Below are 12,622 nucleotides of genomic sequence, written 5' to 3'. Positions count from 1 at the left end.
AGACAGAAGCCACAGGCCGTAGGCGATTCTATTGGATTGACATGAGAGGACACATTTAAAAATGTGGGCAAGAATGTCACACGTCTGTGGGTCGGAAAACTGTGAAAGCTGATGATAAACCACCACTGCATCTCATTGTGAGTCGACGTCCATAACAAATGTAAGCCATTGATCATCTGAAGATAGAGCCCAGCAGGACAGGGCATAGCTACGTCTTAACCATCATCTCTCAGTTCACCAAATTTGTATTGGCAGTCCCAGTGAAGGATTTAACAGTCCATACTACACAGCGGTGGAGCAGGGAGAGGTAAGTATTGCAAGTGCTGGGGCCCTGAGCAAGCAGGGGGGGCCCACTCGTGGGCGGCAGTACTGGCACGGGGTCCCTCATAGTACGCCGGTGTGTCTGATGGCAGGTGTGCACCCCCACCGTCAGAGACACTTGATTGTACTATGAGGGACCCTGTGCCAGTGCTGTCGCCCAAGAGTGGGCCCACCCACCTGTCCAGGGCAACGGTACTCGCACGGGTGCGTGCGCCAGGTGGTGACCCCGGCCCTGGGGGGGGAGGCAACCCAGTTAGGGAGGTTGAAAAAATGGCATATGTTGATGTTGGACATTCAGCAGCTGAAAATGGAGGAATTGGAAAAGTCCGAGGAAGAGGAGGACAAAAGCGATCCACTTTTGGGCAACCTACGTGTCAGCAGGGGAAGGTGGGACAAAATCGTTTGAAACCCATGCATGGTTCATTTTAATGAAGGCTAGATCATCAACATTTTGGGTCGACAGACGGGTCCTTTTTTCTGTCAGGACTGATCCAGCAGCATTGAAGACTCACTCTTTCGGATAGCACACTAGCAGCAGGGCAAGCGAGCTCCTGTAAGGCATATTGTGCCAATTCAGGCCAGGTGTCCAATTTACAGGCCCAATAGTCAAATGGGAATGACCTGTGAAGGTGAACATCGATATGGGAGGAGAAGTAGTTTGTAACCATAGTTGACAACTGCTGTCTCCTGTCACTTTCAATCGATGCAGTATTACCAGTCGTGTGAGCAGTACTTGAAAAATCAGTCCACAACATGGTCATGAAACCCCTGTGTCCAACGCCCCTTCGGCTGTGTGCACCATGAACACCTCTTCCATGTTGCCCCCTACGGCTCGTGGGAGAACCATCACCGCCGCTGTGTGCTGGGAATGCCTCAAACAAACGGTTTACCAGAGTTGCTTGTTAGCCAATATTAGCTCTAGGTTCTCCTGTGGCATGATGTTTTGGAATTTGCCTTTATAGCGTGGATCCAAGATGCTGGCCAACCAGTAGTCGTCATCGTTCATCATTTTGGCAATGCGGGGGTCCCTTTTTAGGATCTGCAAGGCATAATCACACATGTGGGCCAATGTTCCAGGTGTCAATGATGCACTGCGAGTGCTGGGTGGAGGAGCACTTTCTGGCAAATCAGCATCTCTCCAGTCACGCACAAACCCTGTACCTGACCTTGCCATGCCAACATTTTCTCTTGCCCCCTGAGAAGCATCTTCCTCCCCTAAATAATCATCCCCATCATCCTCCTCCTCCACCTCGTCCAGGAGAGTTCCCTGAGCAGACAATGGCTGACTGTCATCAAGGCTTCCCTCCTTCTCTTCCTCCTCGGCTGCAGACTCCTGCTCCTTAATGTGCATCAAAGTTTGCATGAGCAGACGCATAAGTGGGATGCTCATGCTTATGATGGCGTCGTCTGCGATTACCAGCCGTGTGCATTCCTCAAAACACTGAAGGACTTTACAGAGGTCTTTCAGCTTTGACCACTGCACACCAGACAACTCCATGTCTGCCTTAAAACTGCCTGCCCGTGTATCCTCCCACAAATGCATTACAGCCTGCCTCTGTTCGCACAGCCTCTGAACCATGTGCAGGGTGGAGATTCACCTTGTTGCAATGTCGATAAATAGGTGGTGCTTGGGAAAGTGGAGCAATCACTGCAGCTTCTGCATACGACTGGAGTGTATGGGCGACCGGCGGATGTGCGAGCACAGTCTTCCCACCTTATGGAGCAGGGCTGTTAACTCCGGATAATTATTGAGGAAGCACTGCACCACCAGGTTCAAGGTGTGAGCCAGGCAAGGTATGTGTCTGAGTTTTGAAAGGGCTATGGCTGCCACAAAATTCCGACTGTTATCACTAACTACCTTGCCTGCCTCAAGATGTAGACTGCCCAGCCATGACTCAGTTTGTCGCTGCAAGTAGTCGGCCAGTACCTCCGCGGTGTGTCTGTTGTCGCCCAAACACATCATCTTCAACACAACCTGCTGACGCTTACCACTAGCTGTTCGATAGTGGGACACCTCACTTGCAACACTGGCAGCTGTGGATGGTGTGCTCGTGCGACTGCGCTCTGTGGACGAGCTTTTGCTTCTGGAGGAGGAGGAGGGTCGAACGCCTACAACCGTTTCCTATGCCGTGGGCTAGGCAGCACTGTCCCACCACCGCTGTCCCCTGTGGACCCTGCATCCACCACATTAACCCAGTGCGCAGTAATGGACACGTAACGGCCCTGGCCATGCCTACTGGACCATGCATTTGTTGAGAGGTGCACCTTTCCACTCACTGATTGCTTGAGTGCATGGACAATGCGGTCTTTCACATGCAGGTGGAGGGCTGGGATGGCTTTTTGAGAAAAGTGCCGACTGGGTAGATCATAGCATGGTACTGCGAAGGCCATGAGCTCGCGGAAAGCTTCGCTTTCAACCAACCAGTAGGGCATCATCTCTAACGAGATTAGTTTGGCAATGTAGGCGTTCAAACACTGTGTACACGGATGAGAGGTTGAGTACTTTCTTATCCTACTGAGAGTCTCTGGTAGGGTGAGCTTGACTTGAGAGCTGCATATGGTGGAACTAGCGGTGGACATGGCGGACTGAGAGAGGGTTGGTGATGGTGTTGGTGGTCTTGCTGATGGCCTAGATTCAGTCTTTCGTAGCAATAAAATTGTGATTCCCTGACTGCTTTGGCCTTGCAACGACACCTCAATATTTGCTGCTGGTGGTGTGCTTACCGGTGGGCTTACAATGGGGGAAGCGATGTAGCATTGCTGACTACCTTCATTCGGAGCAGGTGCACATGTGGTACGTGAGGTTTGGTAGTCCGTCCACGCTTGCAAGTGCATGGTGGTTAAATGTCTAAGCATGCAACTGGTATTCAAATTTCTCAGATTTTTCCCTCGGCTAAAGGTCTTTGCGCACTTCTAACAGATAACCTTTGCGTGATCATTAGGATTTTGCTCAAAAAAGTGCTACACTGCACTCTTCCTACTATGGAAGACATTTTGAGGCCTTACACGCTGTGCTAATTTGACCGTCTGGCCAAGCTGTCCTGCAACTCTTTGGGTTTTTGAAACCTGTTTTTGGACTGCTCCGGACTTGCCAGATAACAGCTGTTACGATGTCGATGCCTGCTGCGGATCCTCCTCCTCCTCTTCTGAGCTATTGGCAGCGGCACCCTCTTCCCCCATTGGATGCCAATCTGGGTCAACAACTGGGTCATCCATCACCTCCTCTTCAATTTCATGTGCACCTTCCTCTGTGTCACTGTGTAAGGTGGTATAGTATGCGGGAAGGGGTACCTGAGTTTCATCAGGGTCAGATTCTGGCTCAGTACACTGCGAGGACAATGTAGTGCTCTGAGTGAATGTACCAGCAGAAAAATCTAGCAGTGGCTGTGCATCAGTGCACTCCATGTCCGATTCATCTTGGACTGGGGAATTCACGATTTGACTTGATAACCCAGGCATGGTATGTGAAAAGAGCTCCATGGAGTAATCTGCAGTGTGGCCTGCTGCATCCTTCACTTTTGGTAGGGGTGAAGGACACAAGGAAAGGTGTTGTTCCTGACCAGGAGCCTCCACTGACGACTCAGTGCTTTTATTTTTTGAAACATCAGAAGAGGAGGCGATAGAGCTGGAGGCTGTGTCCGCAATGTAAGCCAAAACTTGTTCCTGAAGCTCCGGCTTTAGAAGCGGTTTACCGACTCCCAGAAAAGGGAGCCTTCGAGGCCTTGTGGAGCCAGATGATGACGCAGGCTCAACACCTTCTGCCTTAGGTGCTATTGTGCTTTTACCACTACCAGCAGATGCACCACCTCCCCACCACCATCAGTACCAGCTGGCAATCCCTTCCCACTTCCACGGCCTCTTCCACCATACTTCCTCATTTTTGGAAAAATGAACCCAAAATACCACCAGCTATATGGTACTGTAAAACAAGGTACATGATGTATATAGTATTGGGGAGAATTTGAATCTCCCTAGAGTGTCTGCTGCAGAACCATAAGCGTCCATACAACCTCGGGGACCGGGCCCCAGCCTTGCACTGAGAACCTATAGGCAGGGTTCCTCTTCCAACCCACAACTCCTCTCTGTGCTCCTACTCCTTCATTCCGTGCTGTTCCTTCTCTCTCTTATGGAAGCTTAGGTTTCAGGTCTCCGTCTCTCCACCTTTATTACTTTTCCGTGCCAGCTGGCTCAGGTCACTGAGGTAGCTGTAGCACTCCTTCCTCCATCCCTTATTCCAGGGATACCCCATTCCTCACTGAGTGGCTTCCTACTCCACTGACCTTCTGTCAGACTGAACCTCTGGGACTCACCCCAGACTGACCTATAATTCTAAACTTTCCCACTCTTTTATATGAATCTCAACTCCACCCACCTCCCAGCACATCTCGTGTTATGAAGCAAGGAATCACCAGAGGTGCTCTGCTACCCTCTAAGCATGAGCCGCAATGTGATCAGTGCTGAACAATCCTGTGTGTGGGATGCAGGTGTTGAGTGCGGAAAGGAGCTCCCAACTTACAAGGAGGATGGGGCACTACACCTTAGGAGAAGGTGCAGTACCTCTGTGGCGACAGAGCCTCAGGGGCGCCACATACCCCCGTTAAACACAGCACGTCCGCGGGCTGCAAGATAACAAAGCAGACAGCAAAGAAACATACAAAATTTTCAATGCATAATAAACTTTTCTTATACTAATCTTCCTAGTATAGGAGGTACTCATCTTAAACATTTCATACAATTATATCTAAAATTTTTAATTCTAAGTGCAATTCTCAATTCAAAGTGCTATTCTCTGTAACACATTTTTCTTTATCATTTTGTTTTCTTTCTGTTCTTTTCTCTTTCTCTAGACGCAAGACGCTGACCGCAAATACCTGGTCCATCACCTGTCTCTTTAATTCTTTATTCAAGTTACTCATCTCTATATCAGACATTCCTAATTCTTCTATAAAAGCCATTTCTCAGTTACTAATACTCTTATAAAACACATTATCAAATACTTTACAGTAAAACATTCAACAGTCATTCTTGTAAGTGCTGGATACCACTCCCAGCCGGGATCTCTTGCAGTGTCCTTTGAGGTAGACTTCATCTTCGAAAAGAGTCCATGCAAAAACATTATCTTCGCAAAGTGTCTCTTATGTAAAACCAAGAAAGGGCACCTAAAGAGGTGCAACTACTTACTATTAAAATTTTTGGATCACTCCAAGTTCATGATCGCTAGTTCAATAGTGAAGAACGCTGCCAATCAACAGGGCAACAAAAAGTGCTACCAGACAAACAAAGACATGATGAACAAAAATAAAAAAATAGAAGAAAAAGGCACAACTGGTGCAAACTAACCGTCCTGGGTAACGAGAAAATTTGAAAAGGTTGCTAATTGTGGTTCCCTCCTGGGGTTCTGGAACTGTCTTCAGACTCAAAGTAGTTGTTGACAATCCTCAAATACTCTTCTTCCCAAGGTGCCAATCCAGGGATCTTTGGTTTTGGCTGCCAGACAGAAGGGGACTCAAGAGCAGCTTGGTTCCTAGGATCAGGTACCTGAGCAGTCGGAGTGGCAACGGTGGATGGAGGGGCAGCAACAGGTCGCTTTGGCTTGTACCTCTCAATAAACTCATCGGGAATACGGGGGATATTTAGGGCATACCACCCCCTGAGTCCCTCATGCCGGGTGAATGTCACATACTCCCCGGGTTGCAGGTTCCTGTCAGGATGCCCCCTCCTCAGTTGGGGCTCCACGTCCCGCCAGTTAAAGAACAGGTCGCTGATCCTTTTGGGGTCCGCAATGAATTCGAACCCCTTCTCTTGATTCACGTTCAGAACCTGCCCCCAGCCAAGTGCATCCCGGGGTCTGCAACGGCTAGCATGGGCCCTCTCCTTCCGAGCAAGATCCATGCCCAGCACAGCCATCTTTCTCTACTCTCTCTCCTGGTATTCCGCTGCCAGCTGTCGGATGGTGGCCTGACATCCCGCCCAACTCTCTTCTTCCTCCCGCTCTTCCTGGGACCTGCTCTCACCCACGGCACTAGCATCCCGGTCCCAGATCAGATCCAGGATGACCTGGCCAGCCGCTGCAACTGCGGTACACCCCAGGGCCTCCCCAGGTGGAGGAACATCCAACGTACCTGGGGCCTCCTGGCGGTGTGGCCTCTGATCCGGTGCAGGTGGTGATGGAGCGGATGGTGGCTCCGGGTCCGCAGGGGCCCGGGCGGGAGCTCCGCTTCTTCTCCCGGGTCCTCCGGTAACTCCTTCGGGCTGGTGGCACTCAGCCGTACGGTCAGGGTAGAAGTGTAGATCAGCGCTGCCCGGGGGCAGTCCGGTACGGTAGCAGCGGGTACCGATGGAAAGGGTACTGCTGGTGTAGGCCCCGCCGAGGTGCACTGCCATCTCAGCTTCTCTAAGGATTCTCTTCTCAGCTGCAGATGGGTGGTCAATTCGGCAATTTCGTCCTCCAGTTGCTGACTTCATTCTGGAGCTCGGGTTGGAGCCATCAGCCATGGCGCCAGGGAGATCCGTTTCCCTGCGCTCCGCAGGCCTCCTTCCCTTACTCTCCAAAATGGCGTTCTGGCGTTCTCCTTCCTGCCTCGGCCCCTTTCCCGCCACTGGCTTCTTCTGCCCCTCCTTCCAGGGGCGGCATCTTCTTCCATCGCCTCCATACCAAGCCAGTATACGAATCCCTCGGGGGGTGGGCCATGTCGCTGTCACATAGTAATTCAGGCAGGGGAGGTCCAATACTCTTCGCGATCTTTTCCTAGGACCTCACATCTCTTCATGCCCTTCTTCTTCGCGCCAGCGGCCATTTCTAATGTCCATTTTACAGTCTATTAAATCAGGTCTTCAGCACATTTTCAAAAGTTCAAAGTCCAACAAATTTCAGGCACACAGAACCCGATGGCTTCGGGTCTCGTCATCCTGTTCGTGACGCCAAAATTGGGTCGCCCCGTCCCAGGGCTGTGGGGTACTCGGTACCGGGCCGGTGTCAGGGGGGATGTTGTGTCACAGCAGCGGCGACCCGGTCCGTGGCCCTGGGTGCCCAATATCAATGGCGGTGATGTTTGTAATGTAGTTTATATGGAAAGTTCGTGACGCCACCCGTGGTGTTTGGCAAGTAAGATGTTAAGCCAACGCTGCTTGCAGATCCACTGGGACTGATGGTGTGATGCAGCAAAGATGGTGTAGCTCCCACAGGTGGAGCTGTAGTCCCAGGGCAGTGTAGGCGCTATGCAAGAGGATAGGTGCAGGATGGTGTGGATGCTGGTACCCAGATGTAGCGGTGCTGAAGGTGTTAGCGACGGATGAATGGAGGACACCAGAGCTTGCAGTTTCAAAGCTTTACTCACAGTGTGTGGTACACACTGGTGCCTGCCTCCGTACCGTGTCCTCCGGGGTAGAGACTCAATCAACCTCCCGGGCAAGTCAGGGCTCTCCTCTCCAACACTCCGCCAACATGTACCTTTCCTGAACGACTCCTCTATTGCACCTTTTAGTGCGAAGAGCTCCCGTACTGTGGTTCTCTGAAGTTCCTCCTGTCAGATGTTCCTAACAACTCTACTTGTATGACAGACAGCTGTAGCCTGATCAGGGACCTCCTGGATCCCGGCTCTCTATCCGTGTTGCTGTTGTGTCCCAAGTCTTAGATGGGAGTAGTGCATTTACAGCCAACTACTCCACTGGTGTCTGCTGCAGAACCATAAGCGTCCATACAACCTCGGGGACTGGGCCCCGGCCTTGCGCTGAGAACCTATAGGCAGGGTTCCTCTTCCAACCCACAACTCCTCTCTGTTCTCCTACTCCTTCGTTCCGCGCTGTTGCTTCTCTCTCTTATGGAAGCTTAGGTTACAGGTCTCCGTCTCTCCACCTTTCTTACTTTCCCGTGCCAGCTGGCTCAGGTCACTGAGGCAGCTGCAGCACTCCTTCCTCCAGGGATACCCCACTCCTCACTGAGTGGCTTCCTACTCCGCCGACCTTCTGTCAGACTGAACCTCTGGGACTCACCTCAGACTGACCTATAATTCTAAACTTTCCCACTCTTTTATATGAATCTCAACTCCACCCACCTCCCAGCACATCTCGTATTATGAAGCAAGGAATCACCAGAGGTGCTCTGCTACCCTCTAAGCATGAGCCGCAATGTGATCAGTGCTGAACTATCCTGTGTGTGGGATGCAGGTGTTGGAGTGCGGAAAGGAGCTCCCAACTTACCAGGAGGGTGGGGCACTACACCTTAGGAGAAGGTGCAGTACCTCTGTGGCGACTGAGCCTCAGGGGCGCCACAATTACACCTCAATGTAACAGGCTGAAATTGGATGGTGTATGACAAAGTACAAGGTGTGTATATGGGTCACCCTCCCAGGGATGTGGGGTACTTGGTACCGGACCGGTCTCTCACAGGGGAATGTCACAGCAGGGGTGACCCGGTCTGTGGCCCTGGGCGCCCATGTAAAAGGGGTTAAGTGATGGAATAAAGTTTATGAGTGAATGATTCATGACGCCACCTGTTTTGTTCTGCCATGAAGATGTTAAGCCGACGCTGCAGACAGCTCCTCTGGGACAGATGGTGTGGTGCAGCAATGATGTTGTGGCCCTCCACAGGTAGGGCAGTAGTCCCAGGGCAGTGTAGATGTAGAGAAAGGTGTTGAGGAAGAGGGTGCAGTGTCTGGCACAGGGATGGAGCAGTGCTGACGGGGTTGCAGGAAGAAGGCAAGGAAACAACAGGGTGCAGTTTCTTTACCTTTACTTTGCTTGGCAGATGCAGTCCAGGGTCCAGATTACAGATGGCAGAGGAGCTGGCTAGCCTGGAAGCAACTTAGAAATCTCTCTATGCAGATGGGTTGTGTAGTCTCCTTCCTAGCACTTATTTTTAGGTACTTGCAGCACTGTGTTACTCTGAAGTTCCACTTGCTTATTCTCTTTAGAACTCTCTTGTATGGCAGACAGCTGTAGCCTTCCTCTTCTGGCTCACACGTCGCTGTTGTGCCTCTAAGTCTTATGTGGGAATAGAGCATTTACAGCTTCCTATTCCTCCGGTTTCTGTTGCAGGAACATCAGTGTCCGTACAGCATTGGAGACTGATAGTTCGGGACGCCACCTGTGGTGTTCGGCAAGTGAGATGTTAAGCCGACGCTGCATGCAGATCCTCTGGGACTGGTGGTGTGTTGCAGCCAAGATGGTGAAGCTCCCCACAGGTGGAGCTGTAGTCCCAGGGCAGTGTAGATGTAGGGGTAGAGGAGAGGCCCAGGCGGTGTAGAAGCTGGTACCCAGATGTAGTGGTACAGGGTATGTTGGCGCAGGAATAAATGGAGGACACCAGGGCTTGTAGTTCCAAAGCTTTACTCACAGCTTTGGAACTAATCCCACCAAGGACATCTGCAAGGAGTTTGTATGTTCTCCCCGTGTTTGCGTGGGTTTCCTCCCACATTCTAAAGACATACTAATATAGGGAATTTAGATTGTGAGCCCCATTGGGACAATGATGATAATGTGTGCAAACCTGTAAAGCGCTGCGGAATTTGTTAGCGCTAAATAAAGATTATTATTAATATTATTATTTGTATCGATACAACTTCGGGGACCGGGCCCCGGCCTTGCGCTTAGAACTTCTAGGCAGGGTTCTCTCCTAACCCACATCCTCTGTTCCCTTTTACTTCTACATTCCGTACTAGTCTTTCCTTCTTATGGAAGATCAGGTTTCTGTTCAATGTCTTTCTCCTTCTTTCCTTTCCCATGCCAGCAGACCCAGGTCACTGAGATCTGCTGCAGCACCTCCTTCCTCCATCCCTCTCCCAGGGATCTTCTCTCCCTCACTCACTCCTCTGAACTGAACTGACTGACTCACTCACTGAAATTCTAAACCTTCCCGCTATTTTATGTATTCTAACTCCACCTGCCTCCCAGCACGTTTCGTGTTCCAAGCATGGAGCCACCAAAGGTGCTCTGCTACACTCCAAGCAGGGAGCCGCAATGTGGCTTTGCTAAACTACTGTGTTGTGTGGGATGCAAGTGTTGGAGCGTGGTCAGGAGCCTCCAACTTACCTGGATTTTGGGGCACCACACCTCAGGAGGAGGTGCAGTACCTCTGTAGCAACTGAACTCTCAGGGGCGCCACAGATCCTTTATTGCTTCCAAGCATGACATCACACTCCCTAGGAGGAAGGCAATGCCACTGTGGCGACCATACTCCTGGGGGCGCCACATATATAGTATTGGGGAGAATTGGAAGCTCCCTAGAGATTTTAGGAGGCTGACCTATTATCTCAGGCCCACTATAGATTACACCTCAATTTAACAGGCTGAAATTGGCTGGTGTATGACAAAGTACAAGGTGTGTATATAGTATTGGGGAGAATTGGAAGCTCCCTAGAGATTTTAGGAGGCTGAACTATTATCTCAGGCCCACTATAGATTACACCTCAATGTAACAGGCTGAAATTGGCTGGTGTATGACAAAGTACAAGGTGTGTATATAGTATTGGGGAGAATTGGAAGCTCCCTAGAGATTTTAGGAGGCTGACAATGATACTCTCAGTCCAAGTATGGCAGCAGGCAGCCTAATAAGCAGGACTGCTGCACACAAAAGTGTGGAAAAATGAACGCTTAGTAACTGTGCAGAAAAGAGGATTAAAAGTATTTTTGCTTTTAAAAAAGCAGTTTGCACAGCAGTGTGCAAACAGCAATGCAGCTATCAGGGAGCCTTATAAGGCAGCCTAATAACCAACAGAGCTGATGCACAAAAAATATAGCCTCCCCTGTCACTGCACACAAACTGTTGTGTTGTACAGTGAAAATCGCTACCAGCAGAAGCAGTTTTTTGGTTCTTCTTCCCTGCCTAACGCTCTCCCTACAGAATCAGAAGCAGCAGAGCTCTCCCTATGCTAAGATCGGCATAAGTAAGATGGCGGTTGGCATGCACGCTCTTTTATAGCCCCTGTGACGCCATACAAAGCAAGCCAATCATTTACATGCCCTTTTCAAAGAAGGTGGTGACCGCTGCCCATGTCATCGCGTTGCCCACAGTGTGCGTCCTCCATCATTGGCTGAAAAAGGGCGCTGGAAGCATCATTTGAAACGCGACTTTGGCGCTCTGGTCGCCAACCTCATGGCCGATCTCACGCTATGGTTGGGTTTCGTTTCATGAAACCCGACTTCAGCGAAAGTCGGCGACTTATGAATTTGACCGACCCGTTTCGCTCAACTCTAGTGTACAGCTAATACAGTGATCACCATTGACATTATACACAGGAGATCTGTATATAGTGTCAGTGTACAGGTAATACAATGATTACCAGTGTCATTATACACAGAAGCTTTGTACACAGTGTATAGTGTGCATGTACATGTTATTACTAACTCACCAATGACGTCTGTAGTTAAAGTCCTTCATCTTCGCTTTTCTTCTTCAACCAGCACAGACCGCCATCACTTCTTCCAGCCAGGACTCGTCTCTGCAAAAAATAACACAGTCATCAATAGCTGATCGCTTCCAGAGCACGTTCCCCACTTTTTCCCTGACTTCTACACTACATCAGATGAAGAAGAAAAGCGACATAATACCGCCCTGCACAGCAACAGGACCTCCCTTTTCTTCCCTACATGGAAAAGTTTCCTAAAAAGTAAATTATATTACAGTAGTAATAATGTCCCTAATTGGACCCTAAAGACATTATGTTCCCCCACTTGTCACCATAAACTAATATATCATATTCCTCATTCTGGCTCTCGAACAGTAATTAAGTCCCTCATCCTGGCCCCCTTTATTTAATAATCTCACCCAGCCTGATCCCCTATATTTTATAATATGCCTCAGCCTGGCCCCCTTTATTTTATAATATGCCCCAGCCTGGCCCCCTTTATTTTATAATATGCCCCAGCCTGGCCCCCTATGTCCCTTGTCCTGCCTGGCCTCCAGATATCAATCCCGATTCCCCAGCTATACAGACTGGTCCATATATGCCCCATGTCCTGACCCCCCCATATACATGCATCCTGCTCCCCCCATATATATGCTTTCTAGTCTCTTGTACTGCCCCCCATATATCCATCATGCCACCCCATATATATGCTTCCTGATCTCTTGTACTGCCCCCCAATATAACCATCCTGGCCCCAAATATATGCAACCTGGCCCCCCCATATACAGTATATCCACCCTGCCCCCCATATATATGCATCCTTGTCCCTTGTCCTGCCCCCCTCCCCCATAAATCCATCTTGGCCCCCCATATATATGCATCCTGGCTCCCCACATATCCATCCGGGTCCCTTGGCCTGCCCCTCACCCATATATCCATCCAGGACGCCCATATAT

This window comes from Dendrobates tinctorius, unplaced genomic scaffold (assembly GCF_039654945.1).
Source record: "Dendrobates tinctorius isolate UK_male_01 unplaced genomic scaffold, ASM3965494v1 ptg000028l, whole genome shotgun sequence".
Lineage (NCBI taxonomy): Eukaryota > Metazoa > Chordata > Amphibia > Anura > Dendrobatidae > Dendrobates > Dendrobates tinctorius.
The sequence above is the reverse complement of the archived record's forward strand: the minus strand, read 5'-3'. Positions refer to the sequence as shown.